The sequence below is a fragment of the Cottoperca gobio genome, chromosome 24 (genome assembly GCF_900634415.1).
Source record: "Cottoperca gobio chromosome 24, fCotGob3.1, whole genome shotgun sequence".
Lineage (NCBI taxonomy): Eukaryota > Metazoa > Chordata > Actinopteri > Perciformes > Bovichtidae > Cottoperca > Cottoperca gobio.
Genome location: NC_041378.1, coordinates 20,956,895 through 20,982,708, shown reverse-complemented (window position 1 = coordinate 20,982,708; position 25,814 = coordinate 20,956,895). Strand labels below are relative to the sequence as shown.

At 40.3% G+C, this 25,814-nt stretch overlaps 1 protein-coding gene and 1 long non-coding RNA gene across 2 annotated transcripts in view; one reads left to right on the top strand and one right to left on the bottom strand.

Annotated features, from left to right (window-relative positions):
* LOC115003980 (heparan sulfate glucosamine 3-O-sulfotransferase 5) overlaps positions 1–25,814 on the top strand; it is a 121,313-nt gene that overhangs the window by 18,154 nt on the left and 77,345 nt on the right. The gene's annotated exons all lie outside the window — the stretch shown is intronic.
* Positions 14,938–25,761, bottom strand: LOC115003982 (uncharacterized). The gene is made up of 4 exons (XR_003831720.1): positions 25,352–25,761; positions 24,698–24,851; positions 16,445–16,502; positions 14,938–15,703 (listed from the first exon to the last, which is right to left on the bottom strand). It is a non-coding gene; the product is annotated as an uncharacterized LOC115003982 (long non-coding RNA).

Below are 25,814 nucleotides of genomic sequence, written 5' to 3'. Positions count from 1 at the left end.
GTGTTCATGTAGAATTAATAATTAACAGATGATGTTGATGACATGACACAGAGCAGAAGTTGAATGAAGTTTTTAAATAATAAAATATCAAAATACGTCGTACCCTAGGATCCAAAAAGTTTCCAGAAACGGGGCTGCTTTCCTGGATACTATTTATTATCTTCTTACTTTTGCCTATATCAAGATGCCACACTAACACAGACTGTGTGTGGTCCAAGACCTTGTTTTTCACTGCTCATGGTTACAGCTATTAATTTCTTCCTGTATAATCTGTCACAGAATTCAACGAGTGGTTTGAGGTCAAAAAACAAAATCCAAATAAAAAATTCTAAGAAAAAAATGAGATGACAACAACAAAGAAGACTTGAGAAAAGAGAGGTACTGCTCTCAAGTGTTTCACATTCTGCAGAAAGTAGCTCAGCCCGCTGAGGAGTGATGAATTTTAGAGGCTGCTGTGTAGTGTTCCATATGTGATCACAGCCTCATTTGCTCCCCAGTGTCTGAGGGCCTGGGAGGAAGACCCACCATCATTCTCAGTGTGAGCAGCTCGTCGTTCATAAGATCCCTCCCCATTATTGATCCACCAGGCCGAGTGTTAGAGGAAAGCTTCCGTCATACATCAACGCTCCGCCTCGGAACAGCTGATGAAAAACCCTGGCAGCCCATCACATCCTTCCCCCTCTAATCCGTCAGAGGGTCCATCCCTGAAGACGCAGCGCTCAAGTCGCCCCAGCAGCCAAGGACATCAGCCTGTCCACCCCGACAGTACTCTGACCTCTGTCCACTTGAGAAATGGCGCAGAACTTCCCCAAAATCAGTGATCATCTGTCTTCATTGGACTTGCAGTAGAGATCCTCAGCGTGCCAAGATGAGACAACGATTTCAGCCATTCATCTCGATCTGTCAGGTGAGATAACTTTCAGTTTCTGGCTGTAACAGCTGGTAACCAAGGACGGAGCCTCCTCTCTGGCCTTCACGCCTCTCAGAGCGAGTGGGAGGGATGACGCCATCAGGTTCAGTTCAATCCCTCAGAGTGGTCTTCATGTCTATTCTCTGGACTCAAACTTGGTCATGAGAGTTACCACCCTTCATTTGTCAGGTCAAAGGTTTGTGATGAGACGTGATTGAGCAGAAACTTACGGTCTGGTTTTGGGTACATGGACATATATTAGTTGTGGTTGTTGACTTTCTATTTAAAACTAAATCTTTAGTGTATTGTATATCGGACGTGTATAGCTCACTGCTGAAATATTAACAAAGAACATGAAAGAACAAAACAATATTGAAAGTGTATAACCATGACAAGAGTGTTTCCGCATGAAGATAAACCCTCCATTTATTGAAGGTACACCTTTTTATAACACAATCCAGTTAGGCTTAAACTACGTGCAGACAAACCACAAGACAATTCTTCTCATGACGTGAGGGTGCACAAACCACATAACTGATCTCAGAGTAGATGTGATGATCAAGGACTGGACTAAAGGATCGCTATAGTGCAAGAAAGTAGCATGAGAGGGCTCTGTGGAGAAGATTGCAGCAGTTTTTTCAGGTGCAAATGTGATGCATTCTTCCCCAAACATACTGTATGAGGTGTATGTATCAAACATTAACCTTGTTATTGAGGTAAAAAATAGTGCAGTGTCACATGATACGAGAGATCATTTGTATTTTTATTTCATTGGGTCTTATATACTCAAAACTCCACCATTATACTATCAAATGTTAACAACTTGTGGGCTTGTACAGGGCTGGATAACCAAAAGGGCAGGGCGGGCAACTGGGCACCATATTCTCCATTTGTGTCTCCTCCTTCTAGTCCCCAGCTGTCCCAGCTTGGACATTGGGGTTAAATCCTAGGCCGCAGGTATCCCTATTTGGAAATATGTTTTTTTCTGTCTTGCCAAGCGTTCTGCAGGGTATATATGAAGCAGCAGCCAGCTTGGTTCAAATCTTCGACAGTCAGGAAGGAGCTTACAACTCAATAAATACACACTGACAGACAACAGACTGGAACTGTGGAGGTATCCGACCAACTGTTACGTGTTATTGTACCAAAACATTGACAGCAACCAGCGGCTTGCACTGTTCATATGAATTGTTTTTTTTTCTTCACTCTAAATTGATTTTCCAGTTGCCAGCCACACAAGTGGTGTGTGTGATATTGAAATAATGGTCGATAGATAGAGAGAATTTCATTTTCAAGTTCTTTTCATCCCAATCAAGGCCAAAGAGGGTCACGTTTCCGGCACAAAAGGCCCTTGCCAAATGATGCTCTCTTCCTATTACAGGAGAAGACAGAGAGGGTAATTTCATACTTGTTTATGTCTCACATTCCCCGGCTCTTCTCACATCAGAGTAAATTGATTTCAATCTTCATATTACAGCAATTCTCCAGTTTCCTCCACTCCATGCTGAAATGAATCATGGTAATGTCCCCTCTAAGTGAAAAGAAAATTAATTTTCACAGCCATACTGATCTAACTAATAACAGGGTACAAGTAAAGAGAAAATGGGAAATCATTTCTCAGCGAACATTATCTTTATTATTTGTACCCACTTCTGAGCAGAAATGAAGGGTCAGCCGCGAAGGAAGTTCAGGCGGATACCTTGAAGTGTGTCTGACTTTCAACAAGATCCTGGAGAAGGCATTAAAAAGGCAATTGGCCATTGATTGTTTCTTAATAGCAAAAAGAGGAGTGAAAGAAAAAATTGCTGCAACAAACTTTTGTCTTGCCTAAAAAAACGCCTATCCATTCATGCATGTTATTAAAGCCATTGAGCTGAAATCCTCCGTTGAAAGACACAGGATATGGAAGATTGGATCTTGGCAACTCAGTAACTTATTAACGCTTATTTGACATCCATAAATCAAAATGACACCCTGCTAAAATCCTTATTTGTCATCTAAAGCAAATATCCTTCTATTCCCATTATGAGCCGGTTTTAAGTGCTGCACAGTTTCTGTTGCTTCTGTTCAGTCCACACTTTCATTACATACATTCACAGGATGTAATAGAGATGAACCTTTAATTCTCTTTATCAAGGACAGTAAAAACAGAAGGGGAAGCAAGGTCAAACTAAAGGGGCATTCCATCCATTTTACAAATGAAGCTAAAGCCAGGCTCAGACTACACAAGTTTTAAAGTCCTGAATGATTTTGAAATGGCGTTGCATCACGCACATAAGAAGAAACTTCACAGATGTTCTTCTAGTCTCAAACATGCACACACTACAGATTTGAAAATAATGGCGCATCACACACTACAGGATGTTATTAAGATTATCGTGCCAGAGGATCAGTGTACCGCCTAACATCATCGCACGTGATCTCAAGGTGCAACAACTTGCTTTATTAATGCTTTGCAGAGAGAAAAAACAAAAGCAGAAGGCACGAGTCAGGATGCTGACATGTTTGGGGAGACGCCGTCAACACGGGTTGTCTATTCTTAAGTGAGAACTGTCTCAATGTAAGATTTTAGCTCTCAGTTTTAATATCTGTCAACAGTAGAAAGCTAGCTCCTCAAAAGTTTGAATCCTCAAACTCAATGGATGTGCAAAATGTGAGAACTTGTAGAATACAATGTAAAAAACTGAACTTGTATGTATAAAATATTCACACACATGAAAGCTGAATTTAAAGTCACAGAAAAATAAGCAAAAGAAAACACAAGCCAAGAACGCTTTATTTATTTATTATTATTCCTGGCTTGACTTTTCTGCTTGCTTTACCTTTGATTTGGGGACAAACCAAGCAGCCAACCACTCACACTGCATTTTACATCCCTACTGCTCCATCTCTGATGTCAATTTAGGATACCTTGGCATGTTCCCTCCATACTGTCTCTCAAAACTGTATGTCTATAAACTCAACAAAGTAGCTACACATGCCACCGAGCTAAAGGTGGCCTGAGTGCTGCAGGATTACCATGTGTTCTCAAATCTACAACCAGTGTCTGCTCTTAAACATGCCTGCCTTAAAATGCTTCGCTCAATCTTTCCCCTGCGGGGACAAACCTGCTCATGGGTTTTACTTTGTGTCAGTTCACAAATTGATTTCTGACCGTTTGCTTGTACTGTAGCTCCTTCAGCACATGGTGGTGTTGTCAGGTGTATGGTCCTTGGGACAGACTCAGTCTACATGCTAACAGAACATGCAGAAGTAACTACCTACAGTCCATGTACGGGGCAAGTCGTATACATACAGAAGATTCACAAGAAGTCAGTTTGCCTCTACTCCAGTATAAAGTTATTTATTTGTTTATTTATTTATTTGTATAAACATGAAGCACAGCTATAATCACAGGCCTGCCAAATTATAAATTGATCAAAATCATAATCTTCGACCCTCAAACTTCATGGAATTAGTAAAACCCTCAAAAAAACTGCACCCTAGATTCCCTGCGGCCACGTTTCTTCCTGTCTACACTCTCGCTCTTCATCCTCTGGCCTAGTTTGACTCAGAGACGGTCTTGGTGCTTTTGCTGTCCTTACAGTCCTTCTCCTGATGAATTTGCTATTAAGCCATCTCTCTTTTCCCTGATGGAGCTGCCCTCCTCCATTAAGTTTCTTCTTCGTGCACAGATCTGAGCCTGACAAGGAGTGCTGAAATCAATAAAAAAACATCAGTTTAGAAAGTTAGCACTACATGTCATGGATATTGTTTTGTTTTGTATTTTCTTTAAAGGAGAAGTCTAGTAATACTTTTTATATTTTTCTTCATGTTGACAAATCCGATGTGCAAACCCAAACCAACAATAATGTCTCTACTAACTAAGTATTATATTTAGATAAATATTCTTCCTCTGTGCCATAGAGCTCCATTGTTGTCCAAATGATGACATGTACCTTCATTACTATGAACACACACACACACCGTCCTGCTGCCACAAATAGTCTTTAGAGCAGTGGTCCCCAACCACCGGGCCGCGGACCGGGCCGCATAGAAAGAGGTTTTATTTTTTTTAAATCCCCGGATACATCCGTCTGTGCGTCCGTGTCTCTTGTCAGTCACGTGATACTTTACTTCAAAAATTAAGCCTACAAGCAAAAATTAGTGGAAAACAAATGTCTTAGAGCTTTTTTGGAAAAGGGAAAAGACAGAAGAAGAAGAGCCTACGACTTCCAAGAAAAATAAAGCTGCATTTAAAAGATAATATCAGGAGTCACTTAAAATACGAGTTTATCGCTACAGGTAATTCTCATGCACCGCTCTGAATAATACACAGGCTCACAAATGAGGCAACGAAGCCTTCAAAACTGCTTCGGCACATGGAGACCAAGCACCCGGCATTAAAAGACAAGCCCTTGGACTTTTTTGAAAGAAAGAAACATGAACAAGAAGGACTTAAAAAATTACTGATGGCCATCGCATCAACAATTGCGAATGCACGGAGAGCGTCATACTTAGTGACTAACCGTATCGCTAAGGCGAAGAAACCTTTTACTATTGGTGAAGAATGTATCCCCCTATATTGGACCGGCTCGTTGCAGAGACACAAGCTCAGGGCTCACACTAATTCAGCGTGATGGTGAGTTTTTTTATGCACTTTATATTTGTTTTTATGCCGGTCGTATCATTTTCTTTCGTCACACTTTGAAGGCCTGTCCGTGAAAATATTGTCTTAGATGAAACCAGTCCGTGGCGCAAAACATATTGGAGACCGCTGCTTTAGAGCACCAAATGTGGATCAATCCTCCTCTGAAAATAGTCTGCACTATTTCTTTTAATAACGTTAAAACTGAAATGCTCCACTGACATTCCATAATTTTCCTGAGAACAGGACATACAGTACATCAGAGTGACACATCTGCTTTAGTACAATGATAAGCATTCATTTATGTCACCATATTGTTCAGAGCGTAAGTATTACTGGAGGAGTGGGGAACAACTCAGCTTCATGCAGTAGTTCTAATTCCAGGATTTTCTAACAGCTATGATATGTTCTAGTAAACTGTTGGCACAACTGCTGAAAAGCCACCATCACTGGCAATTACAAAAAATAAATAAAAAATCATTTAAACTCCAATTCAATCAATTCAGAAAATGTATATGGTGTGACTACAAGGCTAGCCATATGGGTAATCTTCTTGGCATAATGTGGGAACACTCCTGAGTCAATATAACAGAAGGTTTCCTATTCTGCCAATACTGCATAAATGCATGTGCCTAGGTCCAGACCTTTGAATCTGCCCACTGACAATTATGTCAGATATCAGGCAAGAAGTGCAGCATTATACACTGTGAGTTCACTGTGATATTAAATGTGCTATGCTCATAACAGATTAAATAAGGTTCCTGCTTTTGAAATCCGACAGCCCGATAATGTACTTAAAGTGTTTAAAGAATTGACTAGTGCTCTTTAGTTTACTCACAAGTTTTGAGTTAGACGATTAGTGTGGCCTGTTGGAGACTACAGCTGGATAGTGAATATATGGGATTATTGCACAGTATAAGACTTAGTTACCTTCTTCTCTAAAATAACAACACCTAGTGGGAATCATGCTTTAACATTTGTTTCATAAAGAAAAGAAGGGTCTTTCTAAGCCTCATGAAAGCTGTTCGATTCACAGCCCCATCTCTGATGTTTCCTTTCAGTGTCTGTTTGGATGAATTCTCAGGATAATTAACAGCCAGGACCTAGACAGCGTGAGAGGAATGGCTTGCAGAGGATAATGACAGATTTCTTCATCCTCTCAGCAAACAGCCATGGCCCCTGTCTGCCCGGTCTCCCGTCTCTGAGACCCACCTCTACATCAGCCAGGGTTCATGAAGCTTGAACAGAACAGGGGCCAGAGGGGACGGAGGAGGAACATCAGGATGTACACAGTGTCTCAGGCTCTGCTGCTGAATGCAAAAAGAGTACAGCAATGTGTATATATCTTAATATCTTTAATAGCAGTAAATACAGGTTCTCTTATATCAATGTATTGATCATTGGAAGAGAGTTTCTTATGAAAGCAATTATGTGGGCTGAGTCCCTTTCAGTGTGGATGAGTAATTATTACCTGAGACACCACTGTGGACAGGAAATCAATAGTCATAAGCACTGAAATGTAGTTACATACAGTATAGATATTATAGCCTAAGCTGCGTCTCATTTAAGAATAAATCAGCAAGAACTCTATGCAAAAGTGACCCATAGCAGTCACTGTGGATCTTGGAGGAGTGGAGATGTTCTGAGCTATCTCGAGGGTCTGTGAAAAGAGACATGAAACAGTGAAGACCTGGAGAGGTTCTACACTACATCTTGATCAGATTTTCCTGTTTTCCCCTCAGGAACAGCATGTTTGCCTCTTTTCTCTTTTTGAACAGATTGAACAGATAATATAGTAATATAATAAGAACTGATAATGTAGTGTAGAACCTCTCCAGGTCTTCACTGTTTCATGTTTCTTTTCACAGACCCTCGAGATACCTCAGAACATCTCCACTCCTCCAAGATCCACAGTAACTGCTATGGGTCACTTTTGCATAGAGTTCTTGCTGATTTATTCTTAAATGAGACGCAGCTTAGGCTATAATATCTATACTGTATGTAACTACATTTCAGTGCTTATGACTATTGATTTCCTGTCCACAGTGGTGCAGAGATATCATTGTTTCACACGTTTTTCTTCCTTGTTAAAACCTGCCGCCTACATTACCCACAATGCAACTCGATTGAGATTGAGATTCGGGTGTGTTGTGCTAGTAGCGACTAATGTAGCCTGCAGCAGAGATGAGCAGCGGGCTTTAAGTCGTTAAGATCAATTCTTTGTAACTCCACACTTCATTCTCAGACTTCACAGCTCCCTCTGGAGACTCAACATTTTATTTTCAGTCCGTACTCCCCAACATCTGTAAACAGACTTTGATGTGGAAAATCAATGAGGTTCTTCTTGAAGACTTTACCACTCCAATTAGTAATACTGTGGGCTACGATAAAGGAATCACCAACCAAAATAAACATTTAAAACATTTGAAGTTGATTTTGCTTCAGTATGCACACTCTTTTATTTAGTCATAAAGTTCTGGCAAAAAAAAATAGATGGCAGTAAAATATTGAAATAAGACATAACTCCTTTAAAGAATGTTTGCTTTGTGAAGCTTAATATGTTTAATATGTGTACATACTGGTATGCTTTGTTCATCTTGTGTACAGCACATTTTGCATTTTCTGGAATTTGTTTTTACATGAGGGAGAAAGAGGAATGTCATTCTAAATTATTTTTAATGAGGTTATTTAACTTTATAGTAAAAAAAAACATATCAGACAGAATATATTATTACACGCAGATTATTATTATTGCATGTCTGGAGGGGATTCTTCTTGAAATGCTTCTCAGCGGGGGCGGTAGCACCCCCCAGGGGGCGTTCAGAGAACGTCGGGGGGGGCGTGGAAGCAATATTTAAGAAATGTGTTCATGTGTTTTTGATGGCCGTTTGTGTGTACGGCCAAAACTCTACTCCAAAAAAAAGTATCCAAATCTAAACAGCAATAGAATAAAACAGGCGACTGACTGTTTTTCCTGGCCAAGGTCAGGGTCCTTGAACACAACACAAGCGGAACGTGTCATCACGTGGTCACGTCATGTAAAAGAACTTCAATATTAAACGAGACTGTCAATGACATCAGCGAATGCAGCATGGCGAGTGTAAAACAGAGAAAGGTACTTTCTAGGAGAAATAGACGAACGATTATTTCTTTGTGGAAGTTAAAGGCCAGTGTGTCTAGCTTGTGTGAACTCGCTTGCGATGATGAAAAAGGCTCTCGAGCATCATTACAGTACGAAACATGCCAAACTGCACGAGCTGAACGAGTGCGTTTGGATAAAGTTAACGCTCTTCGGCGGAGTTTGTGCCCAACAAGCAGCTCTCTCCAGAGCGTAACATGAAAACATGGAAGATACATGGGTGAAAAAGTTCGTTTTTTTGAACAGCATGAAAGAAAGGTGAAATTAATGGGCTGTGTCTTAAATGTTTTAGCAGAGGTTATGAATTCAATAATTAGTATGCCACTCAAAGGATTTTGTAAACATTTCAATGCCCATTGATAGAAAAAAGGTTCTCCCCCCCCCCTGTTTTATAGGCTCTGCTATGTTGTTAAATATGAGATTTGAAAAAAAGAGTGAGGCAAAGTCCTTGTTTGTGTAAATTTACTTGGCAATAAACCAAATTCTGATTCTGACCAGTGTTCAGGCAACTTTGTGTGTTTTTAGACTTTTATTTTGCTGAGCCATAAAGTGCTGCTTGAAAAAAAAAAAACACCACCGCCCCCCTCAGCCGCCACTGCTCGAAATAAAATGTCTTTGTTTGCTCCCTGGGTACATGGCGTATTAGGGCAATTGAAGGTAAAAACAACAACAAAAATATTTTAATAATATAATATTTATTATTATTTAAAAATGTTATTATGTAACTTTAATCTCAGAGAATTTGAGTTTTATATAGCAGCCTAATAATAAGAAAAATAATCTAAGAATTGAAATACAACATTTATATAATCAATATGTAATATAAATAATAAATACTAAGAAGAAGATTCATGACAATACAAACAGAATAATAATCAACATTAAAATTCAGGGGAGACATTTTATTTGATGGGGGGGTAAGGGACCTGGATAATGGATAGGTTGAGAACCACTGCTCTACGCCCTGTTTTTCTCATTCTTCCTCACTGTCCATCCCTTCAGCCACATTCACACTTCCCCAGTCCCCTGAACATTCTCCATCCACTCTCCACAATCTTCTGACTCAAACTCTCCCTCACTTCCACTTGCTCACCTGCTTCCACTTTCCCTCATCAGCCCTGCAGTATTTATACGAGCCCATCTCCACTTGTTTCTTGCCAGATTGTCAATGTAGTTATGTTGCTCATGGTCTTTGCATCCTGCCACCCGGTCTTTGTTACCTGTTTCCTGTTTTGTTTGACTGCCATCATGTTGCCAACATGTAAGACCATCGCCTTCTGTAAATATCCCTTTATCTTGGATGTGTTTTTCCGCATTAGAGTCCTACTCCCTATGTTGTCTGAATTCTCCCTTCTGACCGTAGCCATCAAGCCAGTGTTTACTTTACAATTTCCTCACTAGGTTTGCTAAGTTTTAATACCCAATATTAGGCCACTATTTGCTCAGTGAGCAGATCACAAAAGTGAATGCCATCCTAGTGTTCCTAACAACCAATCACCATTCTCCATTGTTTGGCTGGGCGTGTCCTTTTTGCTCTAAATTATTTAGTATTTCTATGAGGTTTAAGAGGGCTTAAGGGCTAATTACATGTTATATGAGAGAAAACTTCTCCCAAAATGCATTGGTAGCTGAAATTATAGACACTCCAATTCTGGAATCCATCATAATGGCTGATTTTTATGTTCATGCCCAATGTACATTTTACAACTAAGAATCTCACAGGCCTCCTCTGGGGTTTTGTTAAAAAGCATTCTGGGATATGTTGAAAGCACTAATTGTAGCCGATCGTTCAAAGCATATTTCAGGAAACAAGTAGATGAAAACTTAAATTCCCGCAGTCCTGCAGACAAAATGATCTTTTAGATCCTCTGATGTGCATTTATTTATAAGGATGATGTAGGGGATGATCAGCATGCTCCGTCTCCTACAGCAACTGACATCAAGCAGGTGGGAGAAAGGGCTCCTCTTCCCCCTCACTTGAGGTGAGGCAGGGCAGTCATTGGACTTGAATGTCATGTATGAGAGCTCAATGGAGTGACAGGAGCCAGCAGAGAGGCCCGGAACACTGACAGCTCCGCCATGAATATTTACATCCTCATCGAGCCCAGCACTCTCTCCCGTGTTGACACATACAGCCTCGTGTGTGTGTGTGTGTGTGTGTGTGTGTGTGTTTGTGTGTGTGTGTGTGTGTGTGACCAGTAGGTTTAAACAACAGACTGGTTATATATTTAAGTTCACGCAGCATTTGGTGCTTTAAAAAAACAAATAAAAAAACAACCAAGTTTTTAAATTTTACTGCATTTCATTTCCAATCTGTCATGTTCTTAATCTGATAAACATTATGAATTATTGTTATTGTATGTCAAAGCACAGCAAAGAGATGAGCTAGAGTCTGCAGTGTCGAACAGCTTCAGCTAGTTTGATCTGGCTGTACTCTCAAACATTCACTCCTCGATCTTATAGTCGCTCACAGTAGCTCCCAAATCTACGGAGCCCGTAGTGTTAAATACGTTTACTTAAATAAAACGTTTAATGCTTATTAGGAATGTTTTTCAAATATTGTGGAATGATACTTATAGATAATAAAGGATCTGGCTTCCTCTTCAACCACAGGTCCAGGACATCAACACTTGATATTTTAAAGCAAAACAATAAATGTATAAATTAACAAATAATGGAATGTATAAAACAAATACATAAATAAATAAAATAAATATCACAGCATGGCTTCTGTGTGCTACAAATATAGAGACTCTTAAATCAATATATACTTGATGTACTATATAATAATATAGTCACTACTGCATGATCAGATATAACTCCCTGTAGGAATATTACAGCAGGCCAAAATAACAGTAGGGTCACTATAAATGTACCATTCAGTGCAACAAAGTAAGAGGTGTTACTATGTCACCCTAAGGCATTACAAACATGCCATGTTGGATTTGGAAATCTCCACCATTAAATGTGTTGTTTCAAACATTAACATTAGCTGGGATGTCTTTGTGAAACCCAATAGTGCCGTAACCAAATCAGCACTTTTTTAAAGCACGGCTATGTAACTTTTGCTAAACAGCGGCAATTTACAGGATAAGATACAGGATAACTTACAGTATCCAGAAATAATTTGACTATACCTTAAAGCTGCACTAATCATTATGTTTTATATAACATAATATCACATCACTGTGTGCAATAAGAAGGGTGTCTTTTTGTAGAGATGAGTGCACAGAGAATTATTACACTCTGCCGTGTCCCTCAGCTCTATCCAGAGCTGTACGTGTCTGTTAGCCAACCCTGTCCCCTCCAAATGATGTTTGCATGCTGCATTAATGTAAGGAGTAGGGACATGGTTGTGTAAGATGGAGAAGACATCCTGACTGCTGCAGTTAGGCACTGTGGTAAAGGTTGGAAAAGATTGTGCTTTCAGTTATTATTACATCATGTCTCACGCAAACCTTTTCCAAGTGCTGTAAATGTCTAAGCACAACATACAGGCTAACTTTTATAACACTGTCGTCATGACAAGCTGCTGCTATATTTTGATGGAAAATAAAATGAATATCTTGTCAGATATATTCAGTATCGACATTTTTTAAACATATTTTCTGATAAAACATTCTAAGTAAGTACATGTAAAGGAAGGAGATGCGTTAAGCTCATTGTTGATTTTTTTTGGCATTAAAACTCCGAGAACTAAAAATATAAATACACAATTGGCCTGGCTCATCTCAAACAAGCCTAATATCTCAATAGGCTGTTCACAGTTTGTCAGTGCCTTCAAGTCTCTGAAAGGTCCATTAATGCTTATAATGTTTCAACTTAATAATCATGTCAAACTACACATTCATTGTAATGTTATCAGAACTTTAGCCTCCCTTTACCAGCGTTCACAATAAGATGTGGTGTGTCACTTTAAACAATGTTATAACTCTCCAGCCTATCACACAGCATGTGTCTGGATCCAACACATACACATGTGCACATGTACATTACTGATGCAATTAGCAGATACTTGCAGTAACAACTTTTTGTAATTACAGTGTGGGGATGATCAGATTGTTTAATTTCTTTCATACAGGTTGTTCTCTGGAGTGCATAACTACCTTGTTTCCCTGCTGTGAAGAGGCCCTCATCTGAAATTGGACTACTTATTGGAAATGAGCCTCACTTCTAAGCAGTGTGTACAAGCAGGACAGGCCTCTTGACTGAAGACGTGCTATTAACCCATTTCACATAAGAAATCTCCTTTCTAATTTTGAGTGATTCTTAGTGGAGGAGGTAAGCTCGAGAGCGTCGCTGTAGAGCCACTCAGCCAGAGATCAAAGCGCCAACCCCCAACTGGATTACTGGTCCGCTCTCAGGGTGATTACACCACACACTCTCAGGTACACACGCAGCGCCCTCCATGTGAAGTGGATTTCTTCATCTTGTTGTGAAAGGATTAGCCCCCCACCCACACTTTGACAGCCAACAAAAATAGGGACGAGACCACATCCGTGTGATTTAGTTCGGATCATCTCAACCTTGACAAAGTGTGGCTGGTTTTAGTTGGAGGCAAACGAGGTGGGTGTGAGGAGAAAGTGAAATATGGAACATATATCATTCCTAATGTGGTGATATATTATAAAGCAGTATTTTGTAATGGCTTGTATTCATAGTGTCAATGGCTCTGTTAAAGTGACAGGAGTTATCCTGCTAAGTTATGGCTCTCATCATGATCCCTGCCATCGGTAAAGCCTCACTCTAATATCACTAATGGCCAGTATGGTAATTGTAGCACATTAAATGTCTAAGGACCCACATGAAGTCTTTCAGGAAATTTATGACAGTGTTTTGGTTTATGGCTTTTCACACGTTCTTGTCTAACTTTAGTCATTTCCATAATTGTGTTTGACACTCTGCCTTAATGTGATGCATTAGAGAACGGCACAAACAGATACTGTGTATCTATTAAAAAGCTTAACTGCTTGTTTCTTGATGTGCTAGCGCCGCTGTAAGCTCAGCATTCACACATAAAAGTCGGATCAGGAGAATAATGTATGATTCTCATCCCTCTCTGTGAAAGCGTAACACACTCTGAGTCTGATCTGAAAAAGAAAAAAATGATTCCGTTGCTGCAGTAAATTGTGAGCCAGGCATAAATTGTGCATTCGTGAAATTTGAATGTGGAGTTGCATAACCTGATAGCATCTCTGCAGTAGCTGTACACGCTCATCCGCTGGTGTTTCCCGGCACAGGAAGAGGCCAGCCAAGTTGTTTTACGCACGACAGCTTCAATCTGCTGTGGGATGGCTGAATAATTCAAAGTTCTTACACAGGACCATCTGGCAGCCCAAAGCAGGCGCGTGAGACACCAGTCTTCCTCAAATAGCATTTGTAAAGCGAGTATGGGTTGAAGCAGCAGGACCCCTGCACAGGCAGATTGAGCTGCTTACCAGCAGACTGAAATGTGCTGTGTCAGACTGATGGCTTATTTGGGAGGATATAGGCAATCAGAGAGGGAGCTTAAATATTGTTGATATGACATAAAGTCCATTTCTCTCCACGCTCAGGCGGCATGTCAGCTGGAATGCCAAATCTCCTCCTGTCTGTTACACACACACACACACTCTCTCTGTTTGGTCAGGAGTTTGGAGACTAACAGTAACAAAGATGTCATTTTAACTTTAACTGTTGACATGAGAATCTCCACATCACATACACTGCTTTAGTATTTCTTTCCTTGTTTTTTATATTTATTTTTTGTTGAATCCATCATTCAGAAACTAGAAATCCTTCCCGTGCCATCCTATTTAACAATAAGGAATATTATGTTGGAATATAAACGTATAAGTAGATGTGCGCACAATCATGCATATCTTCTTATTTTAGGAATATTCTGTGGATGAATCTATAGATTCTTGGAGTTTGTGTGCATAATGTTTGTGTAGGTTTTTGTGCAGAAATATATAGTGATGTATATACATGAATAGAGCTACCTGCACTTGCATATATATAAGCTATATTATAAATTGGTGAAAGAAAGAAAAAATAATAAGGAAGTTTATGCTTAAGCTGAAATAATATACAGCTAATACTTGTTTAAAGCTGCTGTAATCAATATTTTCATATTAGCAATAAATCAAATGACGAGCAAGGTGTCACTCATGACAAACCCTCAGACAATTATCAGAACTACAAATTAGCTCTGAGCATTTCTTTATTCTTAAGATTAATTTCTTTTCTTTTTTTGACAGTTTGACAAATGACACAAAACGGGGGGAGCCCCTCTCCCCCCGTCTGACCATAGACTGTATAAAGTATGAACGTAGCCTCTGTGACGTCACCCACAGGTTTCTGAAGAGCCTTGTTAAGCTCAATGTGGGGGGGCTCCCACTGTCGCCATTCTGGCATGTGTAACTCCCGGCTAATCTAAAAAGGGGCCACATAGTGCATAGTTTATTGTCTGCGTGTATTTCTGTATATTTCTATGGGGATTGATTTGCTTTTGGAGCAGGCCTCAAGTGTCCATTCAAGGAACTGCACTTTAACAATGGTTTCAACCCACTTGGTTTAAAGAAAATTTTGTGTAAGCTTATCTCCAGTGGTTTCACTTCTCGGTTGTGTACAGGTGTGTGTGTCAGTACACTGTGACATCACTGGACAGCCTGGTATTTAGCTGCTCTTTAAGAAAGTGTTTAGAAGGTGATTTTTCAGGAAAGCAGAACATAAATGTCTTGTTTTTTCAGGTGTTCCTGTAATATTTGCTTTTTCATTTCCTTGTGATTCTCAGCATACATTCAATTATTCAAGTCTTCCAAAAATGCAGAAATCATTGTACAATGGAGGTAGGCATTGATTCATTGTGAGGACTTGCAAGCAAAAAGGCTGAACGCCTGTTTTCTGTAAAGCTACAAGTCTAGAAACATTTGAATTGTTCTTGTTCCTCTCATGTCGCTATGATCAATCCCATGTTACTCCAGGATACTGAGAAAGATATGCATTCCTTCATTCCTCCCTGTAATCTTCCTTTCAACTGCATACACTGTAAAAAGAGAATAGTTGAACCAATTACTTCAATTGGTAACACACAAATAAATTAAGTTAAGAAGTTAAATTAACCAAATTGCTTTAGGTTGAAAATGAGCAATATTTTGGGTCAATTCTATTCAATTGAGTTGGAATAACTTGCATTAAACTGCACAATACAATTTATTATTTATGCATTGGTTTCAAAAATTTATGCACAAAAGTTCTGAACAAAGTTAAGCATATTAGCACAACAGTCTCAACACATTATTGCAACACTATGGAAAAGTACCAACAGAGTTGAGCCACACATTTTATGCTCAGAGAAACCCCTTTAACCAACTAGTGCAAATTGAACGGTGTAATTTATGGGGTTGTCACAAAAGTATTTGCAAATGTGTGTGGAGATATGACACTGTATTTCAATCCGTGTGTGCGTAAACAGATTTGTACATTTGTGGAACATCTGTAAATGCATACTGAGATTTGTGAATGTGTAGAGCAGGGGCGTCCAAACTTGTTTCACTGAGGGCCAGATACAGAAACATATGCGAAAGGTTGGGCCACTCACTAAAGTTAAGGTATATCGCCTCATCGCTAGTGTATTAACAATTATACAAATCAATCAAATGTAGGTAAATTATGCTTGATAATTTAATATACATAAAGAACAAAAAACAGCAAAAATCACATGTCTCCACTAATGGGTTTTCATTTATCAATTTTTGTTTTTTACAAAAAAGGGTTGGCAGCTCACTCTCAAAACAGCAGCCTTAGATTGCTTCTTCATCAGGATGGGGACCCCCTTCACAGACCTGTATAAAGAGGGAAAAATAAGAGGGGAAGGGTAACGTTAGGCTATATTTAAGCTAGTTATGCAAATAATTCATTGCTGTTAACACATCAGCTAACGCTTTTTAGAAAATGTTATCAACTTTAACCCTTTAATATCCAAGCCTAAAAAGCCTCAACATTTCCACCTGGACTTTTTTGCTTATTTTGACCATAAAAATGTCCTGTGAGTAAGTGCTTTTGCCCATTTTCCAGCAATACCTGGATCTTTTGTAATAAGTGTAAAATGAAGAGAAACACAAAAGCGGAATTTGTTTAGTGAACAAAAAACACTGCAATTGTACATGAATAAGAGATTTGACATGTTACATTTGAAGTGTATAAAACTATTTCCAGTAAAAAGTTTTGAGTCTTTTACTCTTACATCTGCAAAAACAGACCATAAAATGGAAAATATGTCCAGGCTTTTTTCCCCACACAGGGTAATTCTCTCCTCTCTGAGTGTCCCTTCACATGCAGAGGTCTTGGTGGTACTGCCAGTGACTGTTCCTGTTGCTCCTGTTTTCTTTGGATCACTCGTATGAAGATTAGATCAAATGGCCATGAACTGTCCTGTACAGTCTGGGGACAGTTTGCTTACACCAAAAGTTGCTCATCTTTCTGCAGGTCCAACACTGACATGTACAGCAACATGCCTGTGGATTTCTTCATTTCTTCTGGAGTTATTTCAGTCCAGATGAACTGTCTCCCTCTCTCCAGGCTTTTGGCTGCATTCTTGTTTGTGTATTCAGAGAGGAGTTTGAAAACTGCAGCATCAAAGTGGGAATAAATGTCACCTGGTGCTGGGTTTCCCATATTGAGAGGAGGTTGGACACCTGGGGTGGTTGAGGGACTCCATCATCAGGCTCTGCCTCAGTCTGCCATCTTTGATGATGTGGTGAGGGGCTTCTGTGTCTGACAGCATCACCAGATCATCCAGCATCCCCACAGCTCCCTCTACAGGCCTGAATGTGATCTCTAGTGACACCTCGTCCTCTCCAGCTAGAGCTTGCACACAGCCTCTGCTAGGACGCAGGCTACTTGAAGAAGACGTGCACATTTACGCATATAAAGTACAATTACACACCTAGTACAACCTTACAGACTTGGTACACTGTTCTGAACAAGTCACCATGCAATATTAGTGTTGATTTACATACAGTCTTGCTTCCATTTTAATTAAATCCGCTGTTTTCCGGCTCCATTTCTCTGCTGTGTTGTCTGTGTTTCTCCAGCGCTCTGTGTGTATTCGCTCAAAACAAAAAAGGCGCTGTTTCGCGGGCTTCTGGGAGGGCCGTAAGGGAAGTTACCGTAATGAGGCGATATATGCTGTAAAGCGCAGTCTCAGCTTTCAGAAACCATTTAAATCTTTTCGATAGCACAAACCCTGACGTAATTACGGTAATTCAAAGTTTCGCTTGTGCAACGTGTCACCGACGACACATTCGGTGTTAAAGGGTTAATTGACTGAACTTATTAAGTAATTGGGCTTTTGAACACATGAATACTGTGTAATATATTTTAACTCTCCTATAATGGGAACAGCGTTGCACTCAATGGGAGCAGTGATGATGCGCTTTGGACTGAAGGATGCTGCAGGTCAGGAGTGAGTTTGGTGGTGATGCGAAGGACATCACAGAGATGGCTGTCGGTCAGTTTGGTTCTCAATCTGCTTTTGTTCAGCGTCAGAGTAAATGTTTGCTCACATATGAATGTTGTGCCAAACAGACTAGTCATTCTTTTTGCGTGGCGTCGCATCAGAGGAAACTTGGCCTTTTCTAAGCTGCGGTAGAAGTCGGGTAGGGAGAGGAGCTGATGATTCTTCAGAGAATTATCACACTGCATTTCGATGAGTTCTAATTGCAGACCCTCTTCCACTTCTTCTGCATCCACCAGGAAGGGAGTTGAGAACAGCTTGATTTCTTTCTCAATGATTGAATTCTGCAATAAGTGACGTGATCACAGACACATATTCCCCCTTTTTAGCAGAAAGGTTGGCCTTTTGACGAGCACATTTTATTTCAGATAGCGTGGGGAAGTGCGCAAGGTTTAAGTTGCGTAGTTGTGTCTCAAAAAGACGAAGCTTCGCACAGAATCCTTTCATGTGTGCATAAAGTTGTGGTACCAGCTGGTCTTTGCCTTTTAGGCCCTTGTTCAGTGAGTTCAGATGACCAGTGAGATAAACTAGAAAAGGCCAGGTCTGCCCACCATAGAGGATTACTCAGTTCATGAAGAGGTCGGTCCTTCTCTTTCAAAAACTGGTCAATTTCTGATCTCAGGGAATAAAACCGCTTCAGCGCGGAGCCGCGACTCAGCCAGCGCACATCACAATGATAGAGTACGTCCCCATATTCAGCATCGACATCAGACAGGAACGCTTGAAATGCTCTGTGGTAGAGTCCTTGTGCTCGAATTATGTTGACAGTTTTCACAACTGTGATCATCACATCGCCAAGCTGGACTGTCTTGGTGGATGATACAGTGCAATTTAACAGCCTCGCCTCCACTCTCACGCACCTTGGCGCACACCATAGATGCCATTCCTTTGCGCTCGCCTGTCATAGCTGGAGCCCCATCTGTTGCAACTCCACACAGCTTGTCCCATTTAAGTCCCATCTTGTCAATTGCAGCTGACACAGCTTCAAACATATCCTGACCCGTTGTGCCCTTTAGACTCCGAAGATCAAGCAGCTCCTCCGTAATGCATAAGTTATCGTCAACTCCCCGCAACAAAATGAACAGTTGTGCGGTATCGGTGGCATCTGTGCTCTCATCACATGCAATAGAGTAAAAATCAAAAGCAACAGCTTTATGTGACACTTAATTTTGTAAGTTAGCTGACAAGTCTTCGATTCGCAGCGCAATTGTGTTTCTGGACATACTCGCGTTGTTGTATTCCTGCATTATTCCAGCGACTTTAGTGAGGCACTTTTTAACGAAGTCACCGTCTGAGAAAGCTTTCCCGTGTCGCGCAATGAGTTGAGCTACCTTGTAGCTGGCTATTGTAGCATTTTCTTGTGTGTTAGCACGGTAAAAGTACTGTTGTTGAGTCTGCAGGCTAGTTGCTATTTGCTTTACTTTCTCCTCTCGCTCAGCATCACTGCGACTGCTTCATTGCAAATCAAACAGACACACTTCCCCTTGACTTCTTTGAAGAAATATTCAATTTCCCACCGTGTCTGAAACTTTCTGCATTCACTTGCTAGCTTGCATTTCTTTGGTTCTGACATTGTTGTCATCGCGCGGCAATTTCTTTGGTCAACATTTTTTTTTCTTTTGTGGCAAAGCGGCCTTAGGACTGCAGCTAGTGAGTCGAACTACAATTCAGTCAAGCGGAAGTTTCATGTGTGGGCTACATTCCATTCTATTTTTAGAATGTGCTGCGGGCCAATAAAAAATGGTTCGTGGGGCGCAGTTTGGACACCCCTGGTGTAGAGCATAGGTCAGTGTTACTCATTGCGCTGCTCCAGCTTTAATTGGTGGCTCGCGAGGCAGTGGGCTAAATAAAGGGGTGATAAATATGACTATGCAGTCAATACAGATATTTCATTAAAAAAAACCAAGCAGGGCTATTACATACAACCCATTAAAACACTGAAACAGTCTACTCTATTAGCCTAAAAATACATAATAATTGATAAACGATGCAAATATAGACTAGAAACAAGATATTTAAACTTGCTCGGCCGACACTGACTCACTGCAGAGTTGCCAGTTGTGGCGGTCTATCCCGCGCTACAATGGCGAATGTGCTCTTGGACGGGTAGATACATGGTGGGCTAGTATAGAAATAAATAAACTTAAGGTCATTAAAAATATGTTATCATAAGCATGCTTATGGTGTACATTTGCTAAAAATATTTATATTTTTATATATATATATATTTATAAATTGGAGCATTTAAATTGGTGGATACTACACCAACCTGGCACTTCATACTCGCATTAACTTGGCTACGGTCAACTCGTATCACCATTTCATGCTAGTTAGCACGTCTTTCTACGGAGGTACAATGGAGGGATTTCTTATCAAAAAAGGTTGCACAGGTGGACAGACACAAAACGTGACAAGTGAGGAAAATTAAGATTTATCTTTGGCGCATCCAACCACCTCAAATCGAGAGGAAGATGCCGGAGATAGGGTTTGTGGAGAGGCAACAGGTGCTCCGGTTAAAAAAAGAAAGGTACGAGCCGTACAAAATGAGCATAGGAAATTTCAACAAACGTGGACAGAGGAATTTTTATTTGTCCTCCACAAGTCGAACCCGCTCTGGTTTTAAGCGAAGAAATTTGGAGGGGCATTTCCAAACGACGCATCCAACATTCAATGAAACGTACGCACCTGGTAGTGAAATTAGGGGGAAATAAAATAGAGAAGCTTACTTCTTCTCTTTTTGGACAACAAAGGCTCATACACAAGACAACAAATACAGCGGAACGATTAACTGAGGCATCTTTTGAGATAGCGTGGATTTTGGCTCGGGCAAAAAAAGAAAATCTTCTCAGACTCAGAAATAGTAAAAGACTGCTTTTTGGCTTCAGCAGAAATATTGTTTGCAGAGTTTGACAACAAGGACGCTATTGTAAAGCAAATTAAAGGATTACAATTATCCGACTCTACCCTAATGAGGCGGATTGAAAACATCGGCAAAGATGTGAGTGACCAGCTCTGTGCAGATCTGTCAGCAGCACCATGTTTCAGCATCGCGGTGGATGAAAGCACCGATGTGACAGATGTTGCTCAGTTGTGTGTTTGGGCGAGGTTCCCAAAAGAAAAACTCTTTCCAAGAAGAAATGCTGTGCTTACATTCTGAATGCACTTCTGGCATTTTTTGATGAAAAACAAGCTCAGTTGGTCAGGTCTAGCAAGTGTATGCACGGATGGCGCCCCTAACATGCGAGGAAAACAGAAGGGGCTTGTTGGGCTCATGAAAAAAAGAAGAAATGCCCAACTTTATCAGTTTCCACTGCATCATACATCAGGAGGCACTGGTATCAAAACTCAGAAATGATACATTCCAAAAAGTGATGCAGACTGTTGTCCGTGTGGTAAATGTTATAGTCTCCAGAGCGCTGAACCACAGACAGTTCCGAGGTCTATGACACCGAGTATGGTGATTTAGTGATGTGCAGTGAGGTGAGATGGTTGTCCCGCGGAAAAGAGCTTGAACGGTTTCTGAGCCTCCTCCCTGAGATTCGCACATTCCTGGACAACAAAGGAGCGGGAGCCACAGCTGGAAGACCCAAACTGGACCACACAGCTGGCCTTTCTGACTGACATCACCTGTCACCTGAAAACTCTCAACTTGCAACTTCAAGGAAGAGATAAGCTTCCAAGCAACATGCTGAATACAATCAGAGCATTTCAGAAAAAAATAACTGTCCTGTATATACCTGATTCATTCACTTCCCCAAACTCAAAGCTGTCACCACAAATGACCCATCTCTGCAGAAGCACTTCAGCCACAGAGGATTTGTGGATGTTTTGGAAGAGCTGAGGGGGGAGTTTGAATCCAGATTCAGTGACGTGGATGAGCACAAGGAGATGTTCAAAATGTTCTCAAAGTTGAACTCAGAGCAGGTGTTGGTCACTTCTGGAGTTTGGTGTCTGAGGAAGATTTTCCGCATTTGAAGCCACTTGTGCAAAAAGTGATTTCCTTCTTTGTGAGCCCATACACTTGTGAGTCAACATTCTCAACCATGAACTCTATAAAGAGGAAACAAAGAAACCGCCTCACCAATGAACATCTTCAACACCTCACGAGGATTGCAACAACAAACTACAAATATGACATGAAGAAAGTCAAGGAGATTCATGCATGCTTCCGCTCATCCCAGTATTAAGGTAATCCTGCTTTCAATGTATGCATTTGTTGGCTGCATATTGTATGTTATGGGTGGGATGACAGATTAATAAACAGACATGCTTTTCATACTTTGCGGTAAGTGGCTCTCCTATTGACTTTGTCCCATCAATGTGGCTCTCGTGTAAAAAATAGTGAAGACCACTGGCATAGGTCTTCAACGGGGTCCGCGATCCCCAGGGGGTCCACGGAGGTACTGCAGGGGGGTCACGAAATTGTAGATAAAGCAATTAAAAAAACCAGTCCGAGACTGAAATTAAACAATTTCCTAAAACACACATCTGCAGTGCCAGAAGTGTAGCAAGTCACATGTACAAAGACAGCCAATTGAATGAAAGAACTTTGCAAAGGCTCTCTTTTACAGCATTATACATTTTGAATATTTGTTGTGTGTTCCTTTGATAAGATGTGCTGACATGCAAATTACCATTGAAACGTACAAGATATTCCTTGATCAGAGCATCTGAATCTTCTCTCAGGAAGAAGATTAGGGCTTTTAGGACACATTCCCGCTGAAGATGGGTTAGGGTTAGGCTCAGTCTAGAACAGGGGTTCTCAACGGGGGCGGAAGCGCAGAGCCCCCCCAGGGGCGTTGGAAGCAATATTTTAGAAAGGGGCGCGTTCACATGTCTTTGGGGGGCGTTTGTGTGTACGGCCCGCGAGGTAATTCATAAACACACGCAGAAAATCTACTCCAAAAAAATTAATCCAAATCTAGTCACATATAGAATATAACCAGCGACTGATTGTTTTTCCTGGCCAAGGTCAGGGTCCTTGAACACAACACGAGTGGAACATGTCATCACGTGGTCACGTCATGTCAAAAACTTCAATATTAAACGAGACAGTCATTGACATCAGAGAACGCAGCGAGTGTAACAAAGAGAAAGGTGGATGCGGAATGTTCCAGGAGAAATGGAAGAACGATTATTTCTTTGTGGAAGTAAAAGGCCAGTGTTTGTGTGGACGAGTTTGCGGTCATTAAAAAGGCTCTCGAGCTGCATTACAGCACGAAATATGCCAAACTGAAAGGACGAGTCGAGTGTGTTTGAATAAAGTTAACATTGTGTGTTTTTAGACTTTTATTTTTATTTTGCTGAGCGATAAAGTGCTGCTTGAAAAACAAACAAGCGCCGTCCCCCTCAGCCACCACTGCTCGAAAGCATTAATGTTATTCCAAAAATACAACATGAATAAAACGAATCTGAATTAATGTTAAAACACTAACGCTCTGGTCGGGACATGGACCAGCAGCAGACTAGCTGCACTCTGGCTGCTCGTAGTAGCGGAGCTAACATCAGTAGAGCTAACACCTTCAGAGCTAACGTTATAGCAGAGCTAACGTTATAGCAGAGCTAACATCTGCATCACTGCTGCCGATTCAGGCTGTGTGCGTTTAAAAAGCGCAGACTTGTTGCTTTGTGCTCGTTTATCGTTGGATCACCTAAGAGTGCAAATTGTTTCACATTTCTGAGGCTGCTGTGTTTAACACCGGTTACAGTTTGAATGTCTGACCTGTCTCTGATTGGCTGCAGTCTATGACACATATTAAAGTTTGAATCTTCTTACCGTTGCATTTGTTTAACACTCCTGAAAATAATGTCTTTGTTTGCTCATGGTACATGGTGTATCAGGGCAATTGAAGGTAAAAACAACAAAACATTTGTTTAATATAATATTTATTATTTTGAAATGTTATTATGCAACTTCAATCTCAGAGAATTTGAGTTTTTACAACATAATATAGCAGCCTAATAAGAAAATTATAAGAATTGAAATACTAAATTAATATAATCAATATGCAATATAAATTATAAATACTAAGAGTAATAATTTGAATAATACAAACAGAATAATAATCAACATTAGAATTCAGGGGAGACAAACAGGAAGCATACATTTTATTTGATGGGGGGGGGGGGGGGGGGGGGAGGAGCGGTGGCTTTAAGGGACCTAGATAATGGATAGGGGGGCGCTGGCCCAAAAAAGGTTGAGAACCACTGGTCTAGAACAACATAACATTTATTAATTTTATTTTTCCAAATCTCTGATGGAAGTTGCCTTACTCTTACGGCCAAACTCCAACACATACTTCATATAAAAACAGACATTTAGTTTTTTGAAAAAACGGGGAAAAAAGAAAAGAAAAACGATACAAGCTCAATGGTACCTTCAAGGAGCTGAAAACATTTCATGCATATTCCTTGTTATGGAGTGGAAAGAGATGAAAGAGATGAAGCAGAGGAGACAGAGGACAGGGGAAGAGTAAGTGCATGGAAATGAGAAAGAGGAAAGAGACAGCGCTGCAGATCTACCTGGTCCAAAGTATTTATGATGTCAGCAGTCTTTTGGCGTGTTGCTCCTCCTTTGGTGCTGATGACTAATCAACTGGCTTTAGTGCATGTCTAACTGGGCCATGGACTTCTCCTCAAGAGGAACAGTAGTAATTCTCTGAAACTCCACATTGATCTAGAACACAAAAACAAATGACACTAGATATATCATCCTGAATGAAAGAAAATACAACTGGCCTAGACCTGTAAACAATTGACATTTTCACAAAGTAACCACTGGAGCATACCCATGCGATGGGGGGGGGGGGGGGGGGGGAGCGTGCGTGTATGCACGGTTTCTATTTAGTTCTCTCCTCTCTTCCGCTCTGTAGGTGTGCGCGCACGTGTGTGTGTGCGTCAGCTGCGAAGCCCCGCCCTTCGCAAAACAGATCATATATATATATATATATATATATATATATATATATATATATATATATATATATATATATATATATATATATATATATATATATATATATATATATATATATATATATATATATATATATATATATATATATATACATACATACATACATACATACATACATACATACATACATACATACATATATATATATATATATATATAGCTTATATCAAAAATGTAAAACAAACTTGCATTAAACTTACCTTATTTTTAAATCCAAATGTAACTGCCCCGGAGAAAAGTCCAACCACTTGCAGTCGCGAGGGAAAATCAAGATCTGAAAACGGATCTGACGTCACCACGTCAGGTGCACACAACCTAACTGATACGAGTTCGCTGATAATAGAATATCAGGTTGAGGGAACAAAGTATAATTTCAAATTGATATAATCCACGAAAGTAGATTGCAGACTTTTTTTAACTAAAACTGCCTGTTTGAAATTGATTTTAAGATTGTTTTCATCAGCACATATTAAGAATATTGAATCTTTATGCAAAATGTAACGTGTGCAGCTCCTAAACTCTGGAACCCTTCACTATAAACTGTAGAGCATCTGGAGACCATGGTTTTTTTAGCCATGATGTACTTTTAGAAACTTTTTAACACTCTCATTCTGAGCTGAGCGTCGTCTTGCATCCGCCCTCTTTCTCTTTCTCTTTCTCTTT